Raw genomic sequence first — 26,294 nt, 5'->3', positions numbered from 1 at the left:
TATTTTCGCTTTGGTCTCCAATGTGACGTTGCTGTTTGTTCTCTCACACAATCAACCTCTGTTGAATAATCAGCTCCATCCCCTCGCATTCAAAACATTTATGCATCGTGTGGGGCGAGATTCCCCGGCCCCCCCAGCTGCGTGTTTCCCACTGACGGGAGGTGGCACGTTGTTTGCTAGTGGCAGGATTCTCTTGTCCTGCTTCAGTCGATGGGAATTCCCCTTGACATCATCCCACACTGGCGGGAAGTCTGTGGGCAGGAGTTGGCTGCCGGCGGGACTGGAAAAACCCACTGGCATGAACGACAGGAGAATTCCGGCCGTGATCTTCCTAATACATAGTTGCTTTGATCTATCTTAACAAGTCATAGGAGCTAAAATCTGGAAAAAGAATAAAGTTACAAATGGATTCCATTGTTCGTGATAATATTCTGCTATTCTTAATAGATATGGATAAATCTACGACTTGAGAAAGACTGCAGAGAACCATTTTCCAGTGGATTTGACCTCACTCGACCCGAGACTGGAAAATCCTGCCCGAGGTCAACAGACCTTGCCATTGGCTGCCCCTCACCCGCTCCAATTCCCGTGGCGGGCAGGGCGGTAGAATTCCGGCGACTGAGTCATCTGAATCTGTCGAATGGATTGTTAATCTCGAACTATAACTACTTCCTCAGCCACACAAATAAAAAAAATCTTTAAAAGACTTCAATAATTTTGTTTTGAATTTGACAGGTCAAATGTTTGATAAATATGATGGTAACTAAGTTAAAATTAATTTAAAACAAGCAGGTGATCTTAAAAAGGATCACAGAATTGTTACAGAGTAGAAGGAGGCCATTGTGGATTGTCTGAGATAATTTCAGCTGATATAGGAAGCTGGCTGGTTGAACCATTTTATACTGAATCGTTTTCTCATACACTCACAGCACACGCTGAAATAGCATGAGAGATACATCCCAGGTCAACTAGTATTTGTTAAGAACGAAGACCATTCAGCTTTCTTCAGCTCTCTCTACTCAACTCCTCTCATCTCTTAACTATTTCTCTTGGCGCCCATGCTTCTAAAGTTGTTCATGGTTCCTTTTGGTCAGGTAATTTTCAACAACACGGCCTGGACTGTGAGCTGACAGAGCTGAACTCAGTCTCTTTGTAAAACCCGGTTTCAATGGAGTGAAAATTCAGTTGGCTCTATAACAGATGAGAAGTTGAAATTCCCCAATCCCTCTCTTTTACAAATTACTGTCATTACCCCCTTCCTCAAAATAAAACATCATTTCCCACTGCTTCTTTCCAATTGTCACTTTATCTCTCACCTCCCTTTCATCTCTAAGGTACTCAAATATGATTTTCTTTGCTTTTAGCTTCAAGCCTAGCTCTCAAAACCCCCTATTCAATTCCCTTCAGTCCAGATTCCAGCCTGCTCACTTCACTGAGACCACCCTGGCCGAATTTATCTCTTCACCAGGTCCTTCAACTACAAGGCCACCTTCGTGTCAATCAGTCTGTCTGATAACAATAATAATTACAACTTGAATTCAAGGTGCTTCATAGGAGCAACTCGCAAACAACATTTGACACCGAGCCACATAAGGAAATATTACAATAAGTGACTAAAATTTGGTCAAAGAAGTGTCTTAAAGATGTAGAGAAACAGAGAAGTTATCATAACATAAAACCATAGAATGATACAACAAAATAGGAGGTCACTCAACCCATCATACCTGTGCCAGCTCTTTGACAGAGCTTTCCATTTTCTTATTCATTCGTGGGACATGGGTGTTGCTGGCTGGCCAGCATTTATTGACCATCCCTAGTTGCCCTTGAACTGAGTGGCTTGCTAGAGCATTTCTGTGGGCAGTTGAGAGTCAACCATATTGCTGTGGTTCTGGAGCCACATGTAGGCCAGACAGGTAAGGACAGCAGATTTCCTTCCGAAAAGACATTAGTGAACCAGATGGGTTTTTCTGACAATCAACGATGGTTTCATGGTCATCAGTAGATTAATTCCAGATATTTTTATTGAGAGTGGCACAGTGATTAGTACTGCTGCCTCACAGCGCCAGGGACCCGGGTTCAATTCCAGCTTTGGGTCATTGTCTGTGTGGAGTTTGTATGTTCTCCCCGTGTCTGCGTGGGTTTCCTCCAGGTGTTCTGGTTTCCTCCCACACTCCAAAAATGTGCAGGTTAGGTTGATTGACCATATAAAATTGTCCCTTAGTGTTAGGGGGACTGGCAGGGTAAATAGGTGGGGTTACAGTGATAGGGCTTGGGTGGGATTGTTGTCGGCGCAGGCTCGAAGGGCCAAATGGCCTCCTTCTGTGCTGTAGGAATTCTATGATTCTATGAATTCAAATTTCACCATCTGCCGTGGCGGGATTCGAACCCAGGTCCCCAAACATTAGCTGAGTTTCTGGATTAATAGTCCAGCGATACTATCACTAGGCCATTGCTTTCCCTGTCTCATTTCCCTACACTTTACCCCCCTCCCCCCTGTATAATGCAGTGCACCTTAGGAGGAATGTCAAGGCCTTAGTGAGGGTGCAGAGAAGATTTACTAGAAGGTCAGATGATTGAAAGACTTGCAGTGCACAGAATAGGCCACTGTAATCCAGCCGTTGCCTATTTATGTTTCATAGACATTTCAGCTTAACTTCCATGCTTTTGCATCAATGGGCTGAATGTTGTCAGAGCAGCAGGGGTCCCAATGCTGGGCCGGGAAATGGGGTCAACCTCGCCTTGGCCGTTGGGGGGCCCTGGTGGCATTTTCCAGCACTCAGACAATTAAGTGTGTGACATTGGGGCCCTCATCCATTTAAAAGACGGGGCCCCGCATTCTCCCCTCACCCCTCATGTCCACCACCCCACCCCAACCCCATCAAGAGGATGGCAAGAGTGACTTTATCAAAGTCAGTAAGGTAAAGATAACACCCTATGATCACAATTACAGACTTGTCATTCATAAATTTGGCCAGAGTAATTTCAGTGAGGTTGACATTCTTTACTCTCAGCAGCTGAGATGGATGCCCTCAAAAAAAGAGGAGTCATGGGGCCACCGGGATGAACTAAGTTCACCGCCATAGGGCTGGGCGATCCAGGCTCATTGCTGGACCCCTCTCCCATAATCAATAAATTTAGTTTAATATTCTCATCCTCATCTAAAAATTTATGAAGGATCCAAAGATATTCTCTACATGATATAAATGCAAGTTCTAGTTTACATCTTAGCTTTCAGTAGACCTGGAAACTGAAGGATAACAAACCCCCCTCTCCATCCTGGACTGAACAAAACTGAGGAGGAAAGAACCAATAAAACCATTGATTAAATCTTTATATATTCCTCCAATCATGCTTATATTTTCCATCCTCCAATACATTCGCTATAACCTCCTTTACCAATTGGACTGCAGAGCACATCATGAGTTTCAATTGCCATCGGTAACATACAGAGTTTATGATCATTGATCGGAAACTGGTGGCAAAGCGACTGGAGAAGAATTTGCAGCAACATAAGAATGATGTGCTGCAGATTCAGTCCCTGCCTCACTTTACTGAGTTCAAAACATCAGTTGCATTACTATGAGCTGGCACCTGGTCTCGCTCCTCAACCCCTCCCCCACGCAGGCAGGAAAAGATGGATCTGTTGCTAGGCTGCTGGGACACTCCATCTAGTAGCTGCCTAAAGAGTGCCATTAGCAGAGATATGGGAGGGAGCAGGTCGCCTGCTTCTCCTCTCAGTCACAGGAAACCTGTGAAGGACAAAGGGGGAAGGGAAAATGAGATACATGTCACCAAAAAGATTCAAAATGTATGCATCCACCAAATGCAAAGCACAATGTTTTGAATTATTTTAGTGTGGAATCCCAGCATGAATGACTCCTTTTACTTTCTTATTCATGCTTGTGGTATACTAGGCATCAAAAGATCAATTTGTAGAAAACATGAAATTCAAGGCTGTGACAAAATGTTAGATAATTGGAAGGTTTGCCTTACAGCCCTGTATGTTTCGTATCGAGATTAATTGAGTGCTCGGATTGACAAACATTGATGTTCCTGCTGAATGTAATGGCTTTCCACTTCATTTTCCATTCTGGTCAGATGTATGTAGATGCTGAACAAGATGAAGCATTTCAGCAAATAGTGATTCTGTTCTTCATCATTGATGGAATAAAATAAAAGCTGTGAAGAGCCAGAAATACTTATTCTTCAAACATTTTGTAGCTTGTAAAAAAATATACACGCCAGTGCAGTATCAAATTGGTAAGCACTTTAGTATCTGTGGCTGTTAGCTGCTGAAGCAGCCAGACATTGCTTAGATAAATGATCTTGCTATTTATTTATTGATTTAGATTCTGAAACTGCCAAGTTTTGTCATGTGCTTGATGTGGCAATGAGCCATTTAGCATCTAATGTGACTGGAAATAAAGCTGAAGGAAATGTAGCCCTTTTAATTAAACCACTCGGAATTGAAACTGCACTTGCACATGTTTCTAAAACCGTGGTCCCCAAACACAAATGTGTCCTGTGAACAAAACCCCCATCAAGTAGTTTCAATGCTTTTCAGTTGCTGATACAACATCACACACTTGAGGAATATGTTTAGGAAGCAACACAGATTGAAACACTGATTGAGCTCCATGCCCTGCCTGTTCTGGCTACTGTGCATTAAGTCACAGGTTTGTTGTTTGCAGTCAGAGCTCAAAATGTGCTCGCTCTGCGAGTGTATCATTTTAACTCGTGACTGTTGCTGAGAAAAAAATTAGCCGACTATTCAAGATTCAAAGTTAAAAGTGACAAATTCAAAAAATGTTAAGAATTTTATATATTATTTCAAAGTGCATCTTTACTTCTAAGATGTATTTTAGGTTAAACAGATAAATATTTAGATATGAAGCACATTATAAACCAGAATCCAACTATTGAACATATGTGTAGGTATTGAATGTATACACAGTTGCAATTTTTATGTTCATATTTGTAATTCCAAATTGGTGAAACTGTAAATGTGCTTACTTAGTATTTGTAGGAATGTATATTGTTCATTATAATACAACTGCAGTAGATGTATACATTAATATGTTATTATATAATTTAAGATTAGGATGTTCTGTTGGAATTGGCCTGGGAATAAGGGAGGAGAGAGAGAGTACACAAAGGATGCCCCACCTCACTTACAAAGGCTGTTTGCTTGTTCCTTCGAATTGACAAAGCCATGCACTAAAGCTTGGGAATTCTGAGAGACTGCAGCAGGATTGGAGTCGTACAACTTCAGGTCTTAAGTTTAAACTGCCAAATTGTCATTCCACAATTTTATTTTGCTACATTCCTCATCCAAAGCTTGTATTTGTTGGATTTCTTACAAACTAAACTCTCTTTGGATTAACAGATAATTCATCTGGCGCCCCCATTGCTGAAAACATCCAAATGTCTCCTGGCACTCCAACTGTAACCCATTTGGGTGTGTCTGCATAACATTTTCGTAACAATGAACTCAATAAGGGAGCATCTGTGCGGAAACCTTCTGACACACGAGGTGCTGGCACACTGAACTGCACAATTATCTTTCAGCAGCCAGGCTTTTCTCTTTGTACAGTTTATAGTCACGAATCCTGCACTAACATCATAGAATCCATACCACTCTCCCAAATTTGCATAGTTGATTCAACAAATCATAACCACCAATTGCTGAAATTAATTGGTTAGCCAGCAATTAATAAGCTATATTAAAAAAACTAAACATGCCTTCGGGACAAAATCCAGTAACTCCATGCACAAAGTATCTGTTTCTGCAATCATATGTTCAATAGTTGGATTGTGGTTTATAATGTGCTTCATTTCCAAACACTTATCTGTTTAACCTGCATTGTATAGATACAGTAGCTACTCGGACTAATGCTTTCTTCCCAGTACAAATGCTGCATAATGAGCCGCAGTATTTTGTTGTGTCCTGCCCTCTAGTGGTTTCACTTTGTCTCTTAGCTTATACATAAAGATGTTGTACAATATTAAAAAATCTAGCTCTTATGGTAAGAAATTAGCCAGTACCATAATATCTTTCCATAAAAATAGATGAAGGATGTGTCCCTCCCAAAATATTATCCTGTATTCCACTTTCAGATGTTGACTGACCAGAATATTTAATTTTTTCTGGTTTTATTTTACTATATATAATTTCTTATATTTGTGCATATAAAATATATAAATATATATATGCATACACATGTACATACACATGAATAGACCTTATATACACAGATTTGGAGCTATTACTATCATTGGCAATATTGGCCGCGATTCTCCCATCGCGACCCGCTATTTTCCTGGCAGGTCGGAGATGTACGTCGCCGACCTTGTTCCGGGATTTGTGCATGCGTCGGAAACACATGTGCATCGCCCAGAGCCGGCGAACAGTCGCCAGTCAGACCATGCTGGAAACCGGTGGGAAGGCAGGTAAGTAATTTGAATCTGTTTTTAATATGTTTTAAATGTCTTTTAAATCTAATTATCGGGAACTTACCGGTCCCCATTGAATCTCCCAGCCCGCCAGGAGTACTTCATTCCGGCGGGGTTCAGACGAGCTCCCCACGTTCGGGGAATTAATGGGAGACCCCGCCAGAAGGAAGGGGGGACAATCGGGGGCCCCCAGGGGGTCGGGTGCCGGGGGGGTGGTGCCCCTGAGCATGGGCACCCTGGCTGTGCCCCCTGACACTGCCCAAGGGGCAAAGTGCCCACGTCCACGAGGCACCTTGGCACTGCCCACCAGGCATCGGGCAGTGCCAAGGAGGTGGGGCCTATTTTGGGTAGGGTCTGGGGTGATCGGTGGGCATGGGGGGTTCTAGAACATAGAACATAGAACATAGAAAAGCTACAGCACAAACATGCCCTTCGGCTCACAAGTTGCGTCGAACATGTCCCTACCTACTAGGCTTACCTATAACCCTCTATCTTACTAACTTCCATGAACTTATCCAAAAGTCTCTTAAAAGACCCTATCGAATCCGCCTCCACCACCACTACCGGCAGCCGATTCCACACACCCACCACCCTCTGAGTGAAAAACGTACCCCTAACATCTCCTCTGTACCTACTCCCCTGCACCCTAAACCTGTGACCTCTTGTGGCAACCATTTCAGCCCTGGGTAAAAGCCTCTGAGAATCCACTCTATCAATACCTCTCAACATCTTATACACCTCTATCAGGTCACCTCTCATCCTTCGCTTCTCCAAGGAGAAAAGACCTAGCTCTCTCAACCTATCCTCATAAGGCATGCCACCTAATCCAGGCAACATCCTTGTAAATCTCCTCTGCACCCTTTCTATGGCTTCCACATCCTTTCTGTAATGAGGCGACCAGAACTGGGCACAGTACTCCAGGTGGGGTCTGACCAGGGTCCTATACAGCTGCAGCATTATCCCCTGATTTCTAAACTCAATTCCTCTATTGATGAAGGCCAGTATTCCATACGCCTTCTTAACCACAGCCTCTACTTGCGACGCTGCTTTGAGTGTCCTATGAACCCGGACCCCAAGATCCTTCTGATCTTCCACACTGCCAAGCCTCTTACCCTTAATATTATATTCCCTCATCGTATTCGACCTGCCAAAATGAACCACCACACACTTATCTGGATTGAAGTCCATCTGCCACTTCTCCGCCCAGTCTTGCATCTTATCTATGTCTCATTGCAACTGCTGACATTCCTCTACACTATCCACAACACCACCAACCTTTGTGTCATCAGCAAACTTGCCAACCCATCCTTCCACTTCCTCATCCAGGTCATTTATAAAAATCACAAAGAGCAAGGTCCCAGAACAGATCCCTGGGGCACTCCACTGGTGACCGACCTCCATGCTGAAAAAGACTCATCTACAACCACTCTTTGCCTTCTGTGGGCAAGCCAGTTCTGAATCCACAAGGCAATGTCCCCTTGTATCCCATGCCCCTTCACTTTCTCAATAAGCCTTGCATGGAGCACCTTATCAAACACCTTGCTGAAATCCATATAAACTACATCTACCGCTCTTCCCTCGTCTATGTGTCTAGTTACGTCTTCAAAAAATTCAATTAGGCTCGTAAGGCATGATCTGCCTTGGACAAAGCCGTGCTGGCTATTTCTGATCATACTATTCCTCTCCAGATGTTCATAAATCCTGCCTCTCAGGATCTTCTCCATCAACTTACCAACCACTGAGGTTAGACTCACTGGTCTATAATTTCCCGGTCTATCTCTTCTCCCTTTCTTGAATAATGGAACCACATCCGCAATCCTCCAATCCTCTGGAACCTCTCCCGTCTCCATTGATGACGCAAAGATCATCGCCAGAGGCTCAGCAATCTCTTCCCCCGCCTCCCACAGTAACCTGTGGTACATCCCATCCGGTCCCGGCGATTTATCTAACTTGATGCTTTTCAAAAGCTCAACACATCCTCTTTCCTAATGTCCACATGTTCAATCTTCTCAGTCCACTGCAAGTCTGCACTGCAACTACCAAGATCCTTTTCCACTGTGAATACTGAAGCAAAGTATTCATTGAGTACCTCTGCTATTTCTACCGGTTCCATACAGACTTTCCCACCCTCACATTTGATAGGTCCTACTCCTTCACATCTTATCTTCTTGCTCTTAACATATTTGTAGAATGCCTTGGGGTTTTCCTTTATCCTGTCTGCCATGGCCTTCTCATGACCCCTTCTTGCTCTTCGAATTTCCCTCTTAAGTTCCTTCCTACTAGTCGTATACTCTTCTAGATTTCTAACATTACCTAGCTCCCTGAACCTTTTGTAGGCTTTTCTTTTCTTCTTGACTAAATTTGTTACAGTTTTCGTGCACCATGGTTCCTGTAACCTACCATAACTCCCCTGTCTCATTGGAACGTTGCTGTGCAGAGCTCCAGACAAATTTTCCTTGAAAATTTGCCACATTTCTTCTGTACATTTCCCTGAGAAAACCTCCTTCCAATTTATGCCTCTAATTTCCTGCCTAAAAGCCTCATAATTGTCCTTACTCCAATGCTGCCACTCTGCATGGGGATCGGTCTGGGATGGAGGGAGCGCAGCAATTGGGGGGGTTGGTCTGCCGGGAGGGAGAGGCCTGCCTCCCGGGAGGGTCTGACCCCTGGGGGGGGGGGTCAGCGGGGGGGGGGGGTGTCTGCCAGGGTGACGGGATGGGGGATCGCCATTGTTGGGGGGGATGGGCTGGACAGCGGGGCGCTCCGGGGCGGGGAGGGTCAGGGCTGGCCCAGGAATTGTGGGGGCCATGATCGGGCCATGGGGGGGGGCTGGAGGGGCAGCACTGCGGGGGTCCCAGGCTGGCCAGCAATCGAGCTGGCCAGCAAACGGGGAGTCTGACAGATCAAGGCCACTGCGCATGCACAGAGTTCCAGAACTGTCAAACTCTGGCACAAATAGGCCCCGCCCCCCTGAGTTTTTAATGAGATTCACAATTCAGACTTCCGCAGTGCACGGAGTGTGGCGATTCGGGTGAGAAATTGAACTGACAAAACAGTTGGGATCTAGAACAATTTTCCTGCCAATTCAGCACTTTTGGGAGAATCGTGGACATTGATCTAAGTTGCATTTTGCCTGTCTATCATATTCACCCTTAAAATCATTCAGTTGACCATATCAGAGTCTAAGGTGTATAGCTGTGCATAGCGCTCACTGTGTCTGAAGGGTTTTGCATTGACCTCTGTTTGAGCTAGTCCTTATGAGAACACTATTTACATATGTCCAAGTGGGTTATATTGGGAGTTACAAGAGATCTTGGATGTGTCCAGCTTTGTTCATAGAATGATCATAGAACCCATAGTGCAGAAGGAGGCCATTCGGCCCATTGAGTCTGCACCGACTCTCTAACAGAGCATCTTACCCAGGCCCATCCCCCTACCCTATCCCCGTAACCCCACACATTTACTCCGCTAATCTACACATCTTTAGACAAAAGTGGCAATTTAGCATGGCCAATCCACCTAACCTGCACATCTTTGGACTGTGGGAGGAAACCAGAGCACCCAAAGGAAACCCACGCAGACATGGGGAAAATGTGCAAACTCATACAGACAGTCACCCGAGTCCAGAATTGAACCTGGGTCCCTGGCACTGTGAGGCATCAGTTCTAACCACTGTGCCACCGTGCCGCTTTTATATATCGAAAATGCACATGTTATGTCTTTTATGTTTGTGTAATATATAATGAGAATATGCATATAATACATACATGTATAATAGACACAGACCCATTACTCAGTATGATATCTTCAACTGTTTTATATTTCATCAATATCTCGCTTTGGGTAAAGCCTTTGCTGATTTACTAAATGTTGATTAGAGCAGCTTATGAAATCCTCTAAAATATACTGGCCGGAATTGTACCGGTCCGCCCGTCACAGGAATTGAAGTGAGCGAGGGGATGAGTTTAATATGGAGCTAAGGGGCTATTGTGTTTGGTGATGAGTTTGAAACTTGTGAATTTGAATTTTAAGGGCTGTAGGATTATCTTGGAGCTATTACACGTTTACCACTATGAGGTATTTGAATTAGTTTAGTTCTCCTCTTAAAAGCTGTCCCACCATTTGAAAACAACCTATCGTGCAACCAATAATGCCTACAGCAGAATTGAAAATTCTGATGAAATGAGAAAACGCACCGTTGAAACTTGTTGCTGCTGGTTTTGTTTCGAGTCGGTCATTCTAGAATTGAAAAGTAAACCGGGGTGCAAAGTCAAATCATAATGGTCATAATCTCTTTCGAATAATGCTGATAAAGTTGGTGTGCTAGACAGTGGGCCAGTCCCAAACTTAACCAATAGGCCAGTTTCTTTTGACAGGGAAGGGGACACAATCAAAAAGGGTGAAACTTTTACCGGAACAAGGGGAGCAAAATTAAGTTTACTTCTAAGTCCCAATTTTTGTTCATGGTGATAAAGGTAGATCTTTTATACCCTCGCCTCTCAGACCCAACATGTTGTGTATAATATTCATCCACAGTTAATTTGTGTTACAGTGCAGGGTGTTTTACTGAATGCCTTTCACATACTGAGCAAGAGTCCAACAATTAATCTCAATTTACAGGAAGTTATTTTCTGGACAACATATTTTCCCGTCACCTTCGAAGATAAATAATAACACACTGCTCGACTTAACAGATTTACTTACAGTTAAAATTGCATGCAAAAACGAAAATGACCAGAAGGCATGAATAGAGTACAATAATTAAACTTATTTTCTACAGTGTAAATGTGCCACTTTGGCAATCCCAGTTCCTAACCATGCCCACCAGCATTGCACATCAGAAAATTGTGCACCGATAATAGTCTTTTCTGTCCAATAGATAATACAAATCATAAATCTGAAAGTGGAAATTTTATTCCGCAGTCTATGGATGGTAAATTATATTAGGCAAATTTTCAAGTCTCCAAAGGTCTTGGCATACCAAATAAAAAGCTGAAGAACTTGCAAAAGTCCTTATACTATAACTAGGTAAGTATTTGCATTAGCTTTGAGTAAGCCAACAATGGTGTTGACCCATGAAAATGTGCACTGTCTTGCATTACATTTTAAAGTTAGTCTCCTCATTTCTTTATTTAGTAATATCTTTCATGTAAAGTTATTTTGAACAATTATAGAATCCCTACAGTGCAGAAAGAGGCCATTCGGTCCATTGGGCCTGCACCAACAACAATCCCACCCAAGCCCTATCTCTGTAACCGCCCCCCCCCCCCCCCCCCCCGGATTTACCCTGCCAATCCCCCTAACACTAGGGGGCAATTTAGCATGGCCAATCAACTTAACCCACACATCCTTAGACTGTGGGAGGAAACCAGAGCACCCGGAGGAAACCTATGCAGACATGGCGAGAATGTGCAAACTCCACACAGCCAGTCACTTAAGGCCGGAATTGACCCTGGGTCCCTGGAGCTGTGAGGCAGCTGTGCCACCGTGCCAACCCTTGTGCCATCATGCCATCCCTTGTGCCATCATGCTGCCCCTCAAGTCAAGTAAACCTGTTCCTGTTGGAGGGTTTGTGGTGGTACCTGTTCATGTAACTTAGCTGTTTATTTCTTCAAGCTTCCTTGTTACTTTTTCAGAACCAGATGGCAGCAATTAAACCACTAGTTACTGATTTACCACAGCCTGGTGATTGGGAATTCAGGCATCAGTTTTAACTGTTCCTGCCAACTTCTATGATAACGAAAATAAGGTGGGGTGTAAAACGTGTGGCAGATTCAGTTACTATTCCAAGGGAACACAATGACCTGAAGTTGCAGAATTCTGTGATTACAAATTGTTATGGAGTATCTAAATATATTCGACACCGAGTCAGCTGGAGGTGAATCAGTCAGTAGTATATTCAATACAAGTGTGCATAAAGGAGATAGCATCCTCAACTTGCTCTGAGAGGCTACTCAAAGTTACACAGATTCTTCCATAAATTTATACCATCCTCATGATACTTCACCATTGACTCACATGGTTCAGATCTCACTCTAGTTCAGTACACCAGTAATTAACTATAGATGAAGTCACAGAATGGCCTGACATTTAACATAAACAAGCCATAAGCTTATTCAAAAACACAATTTACTGTATTATCCAATCATCCATTTACCTAGGTTTGATCCTGAGGTTAGGTAATAGTTTCCAAGCAGTCACCCACTTATCCTAGCCTAACAAAAAGGTCACATTCCTTACCACGCCTACCCCAGTGATCCTTTTTTGCTGTAGGGACTTTTAAATCTTATCTCTGCAATTTTGTCAACCCTGGGTATCCCATTGTACACCACAACCAGAATCCTCCAATGTCATACGCCCCTCAACTGCTGTCGTGAGAATGGAGAACTTGGCGCTCAGCCAAGTCTTCATCCACAGCAGTGGGACTGGAGAGTCCCAGCTGCGAATGAGGTTAGAGAATCTCAGCCCATTTCAGAACAAATGTAACTGGAGAACTGTGAACCTAATTAAATATGCCGTCATCATCCCTTTTCTCAAAAAGCCAACCCTTGACCCCAGTGTCCTTTTAAACTTCCACCCCATTCTGAGCTCCCTTTCCTCTCCTTGAATGTGTTGTCATCTCTCAAATCTGTGCCCATCCTACCTGGACCTCCATGTTTGAATCCCTCCAATCAGCTTTCTGTCTCTGCCACACTACTGAAATAGCTCTTATCAAAATCACAACTAACATTCTACACAACTGTGACAAAATTAATGTTTTCCTTCCTGTCCTTCTCTCCTGTCAGCAGTCTTTGCCACTGTTGACCACGCTATCCTCCTCCAACTCCTCTCCACTGCTGTCAGCTGGGTGGGACTGCACTCACCTGGATCCATTCTTATCATAGCCAGAGAATCACTTGCAATAGCTTCTCTTCCAGCTCCCACACTGTCATCTCTGGTGTTCCTCACGGATCTATTCTTAGTTCCTCCCATTTCCAATCGACATATTGCCTCTCAGTAACATCATCGGAAAGCACAATGTTAGTTTCCAGATACATGCTGGTGACACCCGGTTCAACGTCACCACCACCTCTCTCAACTCCTCCACTGTTGCTAAATTGTCAGACAGCTTATCCAACATCAAGTATTGGATGAACAGAAACTTTCTCCATTCAAATGTTTGGAAGACCAAAGTCACTGGCCAAAATTCTCCTATCTCGTCCGTCATGGGAATTGTAGTGAGCGAGCGAGACAGAAAATTTGGCAGACCATTTAAGAGTCCGTTGAGCTCGGGTGGGAATTTCCAGTCTTGGGGCATGCGTGGCTGGAGAATCCCGCCCACTGTTTTTGATTCCTGCTCCAATTTCCACTCCCTAACTACTAACTATCCCTCTCTGGTAACAGTCTTACATTAAGCCAGCGTGTTCACAACCTTGATCCCATAATGAGCTTTCAATCTCATATTCCTGCTATCAGTAAGACCACCTATTTCCACCTCCGTAACCTTGCCCGACTTCACTGCTGTTTCAGTTCATCTGTGATTGAATCCTTCATTCAAATCTTTGTTACTTCTAGACTTGACTATTCTAACGCACTCCTGGCTAATCTCCCACATTCTACCCTCCATAAACTTGAAGTAATCCAAAAATCTACTGCCTGTCTCGCAAAAAAGTCTTGTTCCCTACATTGGCTCCTGGTCAATCAGCACCTTGATTTTAAGAACACAAGAACATAAGAACATAAGAAATAGGAGCAGGAGTAGGCCATCTAGCCCCTCGAGCCTGCCCCGCCATTCAATAAGATCATGGCTGATCTGAAGTGGATCAGTTCCACTTACCCACCTGATCCCTATAACCCCTAATTCCCTTACCGATCAGGAATCCATCTATCCGTGATTTAAACATATTCAACGAGGTAGCCTCCACCACTTCAGTGGGCAGAGAATTCCAGAGATTCACCACCCTCTGAGAGAAGAAGTTCTTCCTCAACTCTGTCCTAAACCAACCCCCCTTTATTTTGAGGCTGTGCCCTCGAGTTCTTAAATCTTTTAAGATTTTAAATTTTAGATTTTAAATCTTGATTTGTTGTCAGATCCTTCCATTACTATTTCCCACCTTATCTCTGTGATCTCCTCTTGGCCTACAGTTCTCCAACATATCTGTGCTCCTCTAATTGTGGCCTCTTGAGCCTGATTTTAACGGATCCATCATTGATGGTTGTTCCTCTGTTGCCTTGGCTCCAACCTTTGGAATTCCCTCCCTAAAACTCTCTGCCTTTCTAATTCAGTTTTCTCCTCTAAGACACTTCTTCTTTGACCAAGGTTTTTGTCATCTAACCTGATGTCTTTTTAAGAAACTCAACATCATATTTTGTTTTATAATGTTCCTCTGGAGTATCTTGGGATGCTTCATTCTGTTAAAGGTGGTATATAAATATAAATTGTTATTAATTTACCCATCATTCAGAAGTTCAGGGAGAAAAGAAGTAACAATTTTCTGATAAAGCGTAAACTTGTAGCAACAGAAATTAAATCATTCTGTAAGCTAACATCCTTTTTAGCGTGCAAAGCACAATTTGACAAACATACTTACTAAACCAGGGATATGAAAAGGACATCAAAATTTTGTGAGTAAAGAATTATATCTAGATTTCAGGAAATATAAATTTAATAGCAGGATTTCATAAGATATGATTTAATATATCATTCTTAGATTTTTTTAAAGTGGATATACTAAATTCAAGATTGGAGATTTATCAATTTATTACAAATTGTAAGAGAAGAATAACATGACTTAGAAAATTAAAAATTTAAACAAATCTGAAAATGAAGCCTACTAATAAGCTCTAAGTAACTATTCAACACTCCAGAAGACTTGTATTCATAGAATCTACAATGCAGAATGAGGTCATTTGGCCCATCGATCCTGCACTGACAACAATCCCACCCAGGTCCTATCCCCATTACCCCATATATTTACCCTCCTAATCCCCCTGACACTAAGGGGCAATTTAGCATGGCCAATCAACCTAACCTGCAAATCTTTGGACTGTGGGAGGAAACCGGAGCACCCGGAGAAAACCCACGCAGACATGGGGGGAATGTGCAGACTCCACACAGACAGTGACCCAAGCCAGGAATCGAACCTGGGTCCCTAGCACTGTGAGGCAGCAGTGCTAACCACTGTGCTACCGTGCCGTCCTGATGCATTGAGACAAAAGCTTAAAATCTGTGTTCAATTCCATGATTTTTTACTTTCTTCATCAAACATAAAGCTAGGTCTTCCCTCCCTGGCTTGGCAGCATTACATAACTGCATTAATGCCATCGTCAGAGGTTTGTCCTACCCCAACACTGGTCTGTAGTTACTTCATAGACTGAATTAACAACTAAGACCTTCTAGAACTTTACAACACCACAAAGAAAATGGCAGGTGAGAATTTTCATCACCCTTTTTCCTGACTGAAATGTTTGTCAGTTACAGGTTGGTCTTCTGTGAATTTGTGTGATTTTGTTTGTTGTTCTTGGTGAAGCAGGCAATAAATAGAATCATTACAAAGAACAAAGAACAATACAGCACAGGAACAGGCCCTTCGGCCCTCCAAGCCCGCGCCGCTCCCTGGTCCAAACTAGACCATTCTTTTGTATCCCTCCATTCCCACTCCGTTCATGTGGCTATCTAGATAAGTCTTAAACGTTCCCAGTGTGTCCGCCTCCACCACCTTGCCCGGCAGCGCATTTCAGGCCCCCACCACCCTCTGCGTAAAATACGTCCTTCTGATATCTGTGTTAAACCTCCCCCCCCTCACCTTGAACCTATGACCCCTCGTGAACGTCACCACCGACCTGGGAAAAAGCTTCCCACCGTTCACCCTATCTATGCCTTTCATAATTTTATACACCTCTATTAGGTCACCCCTCATCTTCCGTCTTTCCAGTGAGAACAACCCCAGTTTACCCAATCTCTCCTCATAACTAAGCCCTTCCATACCAGGCAACATCCTGGTAAACCTCCTCTGTACTCTCTCCAAATCCTCCACGTCCTTCCGGTAGTGTGGCGACCAGAACTGGGCGCAGTATTCCAAATGCGGCCAAACCAACGTTCTATACAACTTCAACATCAGACCCCAACTTTTATACTCTATGCCCCGTCCTATAAAGGCAAGCATGCCATATGCCTTATTCACTACCTTCTCCACCTGTGACGTCACCTTCAAGGATCTGTGGACTTGCACACCCAGATCCCTCTGCGTATCTACACCCTTTATGGTTATGCCATTTATCGTATAGCTCCCCCGTACGTTAGTTCTACCAAAATGCATCACTTCATATTTATCTGGATTGAACTCCATCTGCCATTTCATTGTCCAAATTTCCAGCCTATCTATATCCTTCTGTAGCCTCTGACAATGTTCCTCACTATCTGCAAGTCCAGCCATTTTCGTGTCGTCCACAAACTTACTGATCACTCCAGTTACACCTTCTTCCAGATCGTTTATATAAATCACAAACAGCAGAGGTCCCAATACAGAGTCCTGCGGAACACCACTAGTCACAGGCATCCAGCCGGAAAAAGACCCTTCCACTACCACCCTCTGTCTTCTGTGACCAAGCCAGTTCTCCACCCATCTAGCCACCTCCCCCTTTATCCCATGAGATCCAACCTTTTGCACCAACCTATCATGAGGGACTTTATCCATATAGACGACATCTACGGCCCTTCCCTCGTCAACCATTCTGGTCACTTCTTCAAAAAACTCCACCAGGTTAGTGAGGCATGACCTCCCTCTCACAAAACCATGCTGAATATCGTTAATGAGTTTATTCCTTTCTAAATGCGCATACATCCTATCTCTAAGAATCCTCTCCAACAACTTCCCTACCACGGACATCAAGCTCACCGGCCTATAATTTCCCGGGTTATCCTTCCTATCCTTCTTAAATAACGGGACCACATTAGCTATCCTCCAATCCTCTGGGACCTCACCTGTGTCCAGTGACGAGACAAAGATTTGCATCAGAGGCCCAGCGATTTCATCTCTCGTCTCCCTGAGCAGCCTTGGATAGATTCCATCAGACCCTGGGGATTTGTCAGTCTTTATATTCCCTAAAAAACCTAACACTTCCTCCCTTGTAATGGAGATTTTCTCTAACGGGTCAACACTCCCCTCCGAGACACTCCCAGTCAACACATCCCTCTCCTTACCCATTCTCATTTGCCCTGATCTCTTTCTCTTCCGTCGCTATACTGTCCCTTGCCACTGTTCTGGCTCAAGGGTCAAAGACCTGAAGATTTTCAGGACTGCATGGTAATCAGAGGTTTTCTCGGAGATGTTTCATCATTTGGGATGCACCTCCACAGACATAATCGGCAGAATTTGTTTGGTTGCATCCCCACTCCTTACAAGGGCATTGTAGTGGCCACATCCATCATTAAATAATTGAGGCACAACCAAGCCGGCCATGATTCATTGGCCCCTGATGGGAGTGAGTCCTCTGGATCATTGGACAACTTGTCAGCTCTTGTCTGTAGATGTGCTGGCCAATCAGCAAGGCAGTAGCTGTGGCAATTACAGTCTAAGAACCGGACAGTATGTAAAAGCTGACCCTTGACTTGAGCCTCTTTGTTGTTGGCTCGTTCTGGAAAAGAAGATGATGAGGATCACTGGACCGTTTTGTCCATTCTACTCCTGATGTGACTTGCCTCCATATGGTGGGGGAAACAATGCCAGAAGTGAGGTACAGACATCCACTTTAGTAGGTGCAGGCAGCCAGTAATATCTCTCCAAGCTGGGTCGAGCTTTAAATCCAACATCTTGGCATGGGAAGAGTGTTCGAAAGACCGGGCCCAGATTGTCCCGAGAAGGTAAACATTCTGCAAGGCCCCCTTGAGGTGCTCTCATGATGGGGCGGCACGATGGCACAGTGGTTAGCACTGCTGCCTCACAGTGCCAAGGAGCTGGGTTCGATTCCCAGCTTGGGTCACTGTCTGTGTGGAGTCTGCACGTTCTCCCCGTGTCTGCATGGGTCTGCTCCGGGTGCTCCGGTTTCCTCCCACAGTCCAAAGGACATGCTAGTTAGGTGCATCATCCATGCTAAATTCTCCCTCAGTGGAGCTGAACAGGCGCCGAAGTGTGGCGACTAGCGGATTTTTACAGTAACTTCGTTGCAGTGTTAATGTAAGCCTACTTGTGACACTAATAAATAAAAAAATGATGGTGTTTAGTAGAAAATACCAGGACATTGACCCAAAAATGATGAAGGTATGTTGTGGAATATTCAAGTCAGGATTGTACATAACTTGGAGGGGGACTTAAAGATCATAGTCTTCTCCCAAGAGTTGGAAACGCGCCCAGCAATAATTAATGTTTCAATAAGCCAATTAATGTCCTAATCGACCAGGAATTTTTGTGGCACATATATTTTTACACTTGGCGCATGGGCCAACCTGCCAGGAAGACATCACTTTTTTGCGCCATTCACAATCCAGGGCAGGATAAAAGGCTTGAAGATGTTTGAAGGTTGAGGAGTTAGGAGTATTGCTGTCAGTTGTTTGTTGTTGCATTAAATATAGTTTGTGACGTTTTATGTGTGCAAGTACCCATTAACAATACTGCAGCTTCCTGAGGCATCGCCACGACAGTTGTCAGCCTTCAGGGAGCTTGTTGTAAACTGTCTGCCTGCACCCTCTCTGTCTCAAAACGTGCCATCACCCGTGCACTCAACTCCACATCCCCTCCCCGCACACCCTCATCCCAACCACCTCCATGACAGCACTGAGCCTCTCCAAGCACACATTACATGTTGGCCGCCAGTTAATTAGCCAGCCAGTGTGAAATTGCTCTGTCGGGAGCTGATGGAGAAGTAGATTTTCCCAGAGACAAGGGAACATGTCATTTGTTCAAATGCTTGACAAGGTGACTGCACAGATCTAAAGGGGGAAAAAGTTTTCACAAAGAACAAAGTAAAAACCTTAACCTGACCAATGAAAAGATACATCATCAATAAAAACCTCAAATCAGTCTCTTGATCAAAAGCAACTTCCTGCTGTTTAGCCTTGTAGACTATGCTAGTTATGTCTTACTCACCTCCAACATGGTATGGGAAAATACCTCTTAGGTATTAGGTCTGGAAAGAATCTGATGCAAATCTACTTCACATGTTCTCTAAGTACAGAAGCAGAAAGAAATAGCCTGCAATTGTACTTAAAGAAATTATTGCTGAACATCAAATATTGCTGTATTTTAAAAAAATTTATCAAAATTGTGCACCAAAATAAATGATTGTTAAGTGTGAATGAATAATAATTCAACAGAGTATACCAGAGATGCAAATAGCCAATACACTGCACTGATGCTAATTATTAGGCAAGACATCATGCATACAACTATAGAACTTAAATGAAATCAATATCCATTTATCTTTAATTTGGTGGTTATTGTGTAACAGTGATAAACTAGAAAGAAGCTGACTCTTTTACAAATAATATTTAATAGGTCTAATGATGTTTTGATATTATGTGAATAGCGTAGCAATCAGTTTAATCATCCAGTGCCCTGATTCTTATTCAGTACCTGATCTCTTGCTGTCTGGCTCTTGAATTATGTGTCTGCTCTCATATTTTTTTGCCAAGGCTTTTTGTCCTCTTGAAACTTAACGTGACGTGGATGCAGATTTGAACGTCGTGCACACTTCACAATCAAAGAGGTTTTATTTTATGGTAGGTTAACTAAATCGAGACGAAAAGGATATCAGTTAATCCGTAAAGGATTCCAGAAGAGAAATTCCCTGCACCTTGCAGAGCTGACATAAAGCCGTTAGTTACAGATAGAACTGCAAATGTGTGTTCAAGTCGGGAATAGACTGAACCACAATAAGCACTCATGTCAGGATATCTAGTGAGTTCAAGAGGAAAAAATATTTTGCGGCACTCAGCACAGCAGTTGCTCGTTTGCCTAGCCAACAGTTCTAAGCGCTGAAGCTAACAGGGCCTTGCACCATGATTATTTGATCAACAACAGACATCAATCCAAGTTACATTTTATTTATTCTGTAGATGGTCAAGATGGCACCGGAACCTGATGCTACATAATGTGGAAAGAAGTCATGCATCATTTATACATTGTAATTAGAATACAGTTCACATATAAAACATCAATTATAATACATTAGCACCATGGTAATTGTTTGGTCCCAGCACTAAATGTAGTTAAAGCAAAATGGATTGGGTTAGATTAGACCATTTAGCACCTGATTTTCAAGCACAATGTGGCCTCCTAAGGGTCTAAATGAGGGAAAAGAGGACATGCACAATTAAGCTGGAAGTGTGCCACTCACCACGTTGGTTAAGGACAAACTAAAAACCTCCTTTACCAATGCCTGAAAAAGGTACTAGTTTCTTTACATATGCAGATAAGGAACTACCATCTGCTTTGTGTCCCATTCTAATATTGGAAACGGGTTAACTTTGCCACAACCAACCCTAAATGTCAACATCCCAATTGCTAGCATTCCGAGTCCCTAGGTTTCTGACCTCCATGTCTTGGCACTGAATTCAATGTCCATCCTCCCCCAGTTCTTCTGATCTGTCTCCCCACCTGCTGTCATAGATAGCGGCGATGGCAAGTTCTCCAAACTCGCCATTATCACCAATCCATCCCCAACTTCCAGGTCCACAGTTTCCCTTCTATCAGACTACCAAAACCTCTCCAAACTGGACTCCACGGCTCTCAACCTCTTCCAGAAAGAGAGAGAAAGAGAAATAGAGAGAGAGAGAAAACCTCTTCTTTTTGCCAGCTCCAGGCAGCAACTACTCTTATTTTTAAATGAAAATGAAACTGCATTACTGCTATTTGCACAGCTCCTCCCATTTCTAATATCACATGACCTTGTCCCTGTCTACCTACCTGACCTCATTACTTTAATCAAAAAACACCCTATTAAGCCTTCTGCTAAATATACACTTACACGACTAAAATGAATAATTATCCTGCTTTCTCAGCATCTGAAGCATTCTTCCCAGACAAACCAACTGCATGTAACAAAACACTGAATCTTAAAGCAGACCCCTCCCCCCCCCCCCCCAACCTTAACATAAAATATATTAATAGCATAGTATCACCACATGAATCTGGGTAGTAGTATGACCAGCTGCTTCACACTTTTTGTCAAGGTTTTAAAATTTGTACCTGGCTTTGAATAAGTTTCAATATGAGTTTCTGTCCCTTTAATGAGCAGCTTGCCTGGGTTTACCTTCATGCAGATTTTAGTGTGAAGTCACATAAATATTCCTGAGTAATCCAATTTTAGACTGTCACAGGAGAGAGAAAGAGGGAGAGATGTTTCCAGTGATTGCTAACAGAAATGTTGCTCAGTTTCAAGTTCCCATGAGATGATGCTGATTTAATTAAAAGTATGAGAATCATAAAATAAAAAAGAAAGCACCAGCAATATGCAGGGCATTTTCACAGCTTCAGGATGTCACAAAGCCAATTAATTACTTTTGCAGTGAATACTTTCATTTCACAGGCAAATCTGACAGCCAATTTGCATACAGGGAAGGTCATTTTTATTTAAAATTTCCTTAGGTCACGAAATTCAATCAGGCCCAAAAACGTAAATTGTGATGGGGATGTGCTATTAACCAGCCCCTGTTCCTCCAAACGCAGGCAGCACACAAACCTCAGGCTGCTTTCCTATATACATAATGGCAGCATGCAATCAACACTGAGGATCCGATTTTACCATTTTGATTCTAAGTGCCGAATCTGGGCGTAGTACAGATCTGACCTCGAAATCCGCTTTCCAGCGCGCCCATACGCTTTCAGCGGGCTCCAGTCCGATCCGTGCTGTGGGCGGGGCTTAGCGCTGCCGGAACGATCGGAGCTCTGAACTGCGCATGCGCAATTAAAAAAAAATTTGAAAAAGCGTGCCCGGGCGCTGGGCTGGAGTGCGCGGCTGCGGCAGTTTGTGCCTTCTTTACAGCTAAATGTTTCTGAAAGATTGCTTCTTGCTGTGTATCCTGTGTCCAGCGCACCCAGGCAGAACAATTCAAATAGAACATCAGTAGTTCGCTTTGGAAGGCAGGTCTATGCCAGGCTGTATCCTGTTTTGCTGGTTCGACCTGATGGGTCCACTATCAATATCCGATACAAGGAGCCTAAAAAAATGATTATGATGCCAGTCGATTTTTCCCTTCTGCCAGGAGCTGAAAGGAAAGCAAGAATGCGCAAACGTGTTCCCAAAAGAGCTAGAATGAAAGAGGAGCAATTTGAAGATTAATTTAAAGTTGACAATTATAGCAAGTTCTGGAAGAAAAAGTAGTCTTCAAAATTTTGGATCTTAGAAACAACCATCACTGGACTGCTTGACTGGTGCTGACATCAGTGGAACTTTGACAAATGCACATATTATTGTGATGTCATTAATAAGTTGTGTTTTTTATTTATGATCTAATCCATTTATTTTATTAAAATGCGTTTCTACAGGAAGAATACAGGGAATGGAAAAACAGATTCCTGTTTTTATTTCTACTATTACATGGCTTAAATGCAAGGAGAAAATGCTTTGAATGTTAATTAGACAATACCCATTCACATTAATTCTGTGCCTCCTGTTCCTGACTACATTTGTGTGGATTTGACTTGTATATATTTAGTTGTTTATGTGATGTATCATTAAAACCAGTTGCAGGAAAAAAAAAGCAGAAAGCGGAGAGAGCAGCTCTCTGACACAGATCATCCTTTGGTGGGTGGGGGGGGGGGGGAGGAGGAGGAGGGGGCGGCTCAGATGTATCTTTGGTTGGGGGGGGGAGGAAGAGGGGGGCGGGTCGGATCATCCTCTGGGGGGAGGGAGGCGGGTCGGATGGATCTCTGGGGGGTGGGGAGGAGGGAGGTGTGGAGGAGGGAGGTGGGTCGGATGGATCTCTGGGGGAGCAGAGGGGTCCGCAGCCACTCTGCGGGTGATCAGTGGGGAGGGAGGAGGGCAGGGGTGTCTGCTGTCACTCTGCGGGCGATCCCTCCTCCCCACCGGAGGAACGAATCCCCCCACTCCGGGAGGAGGGATTCATTCCTCTGGTGGGGAGGAGGGATCACCCGCAGAGTGGCAGCGGACACCCCTGCCCCCCTCCCTCCCCACCGTTCACCCGCAGAGTGGCAGCGGACCCCCCTGCACCCCCCCAGAGATCCATCCGACCCACCTCCCTTCTCCCCCCCCAGAGATCCATCCGACCCACCTCCCTCCACCCCACCCCCAGAGGATGATCCGACCCATCCCCTTCTCCCCCCCCCCAACCAGAGATACATCTGAGCCGCCCCCTCCTCCTCCCCCCCAGAGGATGATCTGAGCTGCCCCCTCCTCCTCCCCCCCTCCCCCAGAGGATGATCTGACCCACCTCCCCCCCCCCCCCCTCCCAGAGGATGATCTGGGTCAGAGAGCCGTTGCAGGCTCTGAACCCACTTCGGAGGTTCCCCTGCAAAATAAAAATCGGCTTCGGATTTTTATTTTGCAGGTCGCTAAAAGCGCGGATCCGGAACGGAACAGAAGAAGGTAAAAAGGGATTTGATGGTAGAGTTGGGCGGGCAGTTCATTAAATCGATTTAAATGCATGCTAATGCATTTAAATTGTCGGGCCGCCCGATTCGGGCATGGAACGGATCCGCGCCCGAATCGGGTGTCGGTAAAGTCGCAATTTGCACAGACGTGGGTGCAGATCGCGATAAAGGCCTCACGCCCGATTTTACCGCAATTTCACGCCCGAAAACGGGCACAAATTGTTGGTAAAATCGGGCCCTAAGTGTGCTGTTTATTTTTAGTTCATTCGTGGGATGTGGGTGTCGCTGGCTGGGCCAGCATTTATCCACCCCTAACTGCCCTTGAACTGAATGGCTTGTTCAGCCATTTGAGAGGACATTTAAGAGTCCACTACACCATTGTGGATCTGGAGACCAGACCAGGTAAAGATGACAAGTATCCTTCCCTAAAGGACAAGCAGGTGGGTTTTTACAATAATGGTCATCATTAGACTTTTAATTCCGAATTTTTATTGGGTTCAAATTTCACCATCTATTGTGGAGGTATTCAAACCCAGGTCCCCAGAGCATTATCCTGGGTCTCTGGATCAATAGTCCAGTGACAATTCCATTACACCACCACCTCCCCAAATGTTAAATGGGTGTGTGCCTGAGCAGGGAATGAAAAATCATGAGAAGTGTTCATGAGTTCAAGCTAGCCTGCAGTACTTAAAGCCAGCCTGCCTATCTTCATGGGGAAGGGCATTTTGACTGGAACAGATCCTGTATGTGGTTGGGCAAGAGTGTCTGACCTGCAAGATGAATGACTATAGCATAATAGGAAAGAGAGACAGCTCCAAGGATCCTGAGACTGTGATCCATTGGTCCAGACTACCGTTCCTGCCCCCCGCCCCCCCCCACGTCCCCTCGCAACCCTCAGCCAGAGGAAACTATCCCTACATGCAGTCTGTCCAGCCCTGTCTGAATTTTATACATTTCATTAGATCCCCTCCCATTCTACTAAATTCCAGTCAACCCAATCTCTTTTCATAGGACTAACCTGGTCATCCAGGAATCAGTCTGTTGAACCTACGTTGCACTCTCAATATGACAAGTATATCATTTCTAAGGTAAGGAGACCAGAACTGCAAACAATACTCCAGGTGTGGTCTCACCAACACTGTAAAGCTGCAGTACGATATCCTTGCTCCTGTACTCAAATCCTCATGTAAGGAAGGCCAACATACCATTTGCCTCCTTAATGTGGGTGGCATGGTCGCACAGTAATTAGCACTGCTGCCTCATAGTGCCAGGGACCTGGGTTCAATTCCAACTTTGGGTGACTGTCTGTGTGGAGTTTGCACATTCTCCCTGTGTCTGCGTGGGTTTTCTCTGGGTGCTCCATTTTCCTCCCAAAGTCCAAAAATATGCAGGTTAGGTGGATTGCCATGCTAAATTATGCCTTTGTGTCCCAAGATGTGTGGTTTAGGGGAATTAGCAAGGTAAATATGTGGGATTATGGTGATAGGGCAGGGTATGAGCAACTGTAAGATACTCTGTCGGAGGGTTGGTGCAGACTTGATGGGCTGAATGGTCTCCTTCTGCACTGTAGGGATTCTATGATTCTATGAACTGTTTGCTGCATCTGCGCACTTGTAAGTGTAAGAGGTCCCAGGGCAGAGAGGGTAAGGAAGGCCTGGGGGAGCCACAAGAGAGATGATAGGAATCACGGGGGCGGAGGGAATCTTATCCCATCAACTTCACGCTTTCCCACTGCCTAAAACCTTACCAGTGGGGATCTTAAGATTCAGGCCACGGTCTTTGAAGGTCAGTGTATGAAAATGGGCTGAAAGGTATGCACAGAGAAATGCTTGATGCTTTAGCGGGCTTGACAGAATGACTGTGGCCAACGTTAAAGAACATGTAGGAGACTTCCACATGGTTTTATGCAGAGTTTGGAGCCAGCCATTTTAGCGTGAAAGCAGCAGCCAACCCTATCACAGATATGTCGACCCAACCATGATGTTGTCTCATAAACATAATCAAGAGCTGTCCAGTGTCTGAATGCTACAGTGGGAGCTCTGACTGCTGCTGTGTAAAGTCAGCTTGCTGAAATCATGGCTGTGGATACCAATGTTCAAAGGGTTTTGCAGCAGTCCAGTGATCTCTGCTCCAACCCATTGCTAGGGTTGTTGAGGTGTTACCCCGGGTGAGTGGAGCACAAACCTGCTGTCCTCTCTGAAAATAGTATCATTTGACTTCCCACAAGTGCCATTCTGCCAGTGCCTTTGCTGTTGTCTGCCCATCAAACAGCCCATATCACTGCTGCCTGTACCAAGATGGCACAGTTGTCTT

This window comes from Mustelus asterias, chromosome 7 (assembly GCF_964213995.1).
Source record: "Mustelus asterias chromosome 7, sMusAst1.hap1.1, whole genome shotgun sequence".
Lineage (NCBI taxonomy): Eukaryota > Metazoa > Chordata > Chondrichthyes > Carcharhiniformes > Triakidae > Mustelus > Mustelus asterias.
The sequence above is the reverse complement of the archived record's forward strand: the minus strand, read 5'-3'. Positions refer to the sequence as shown.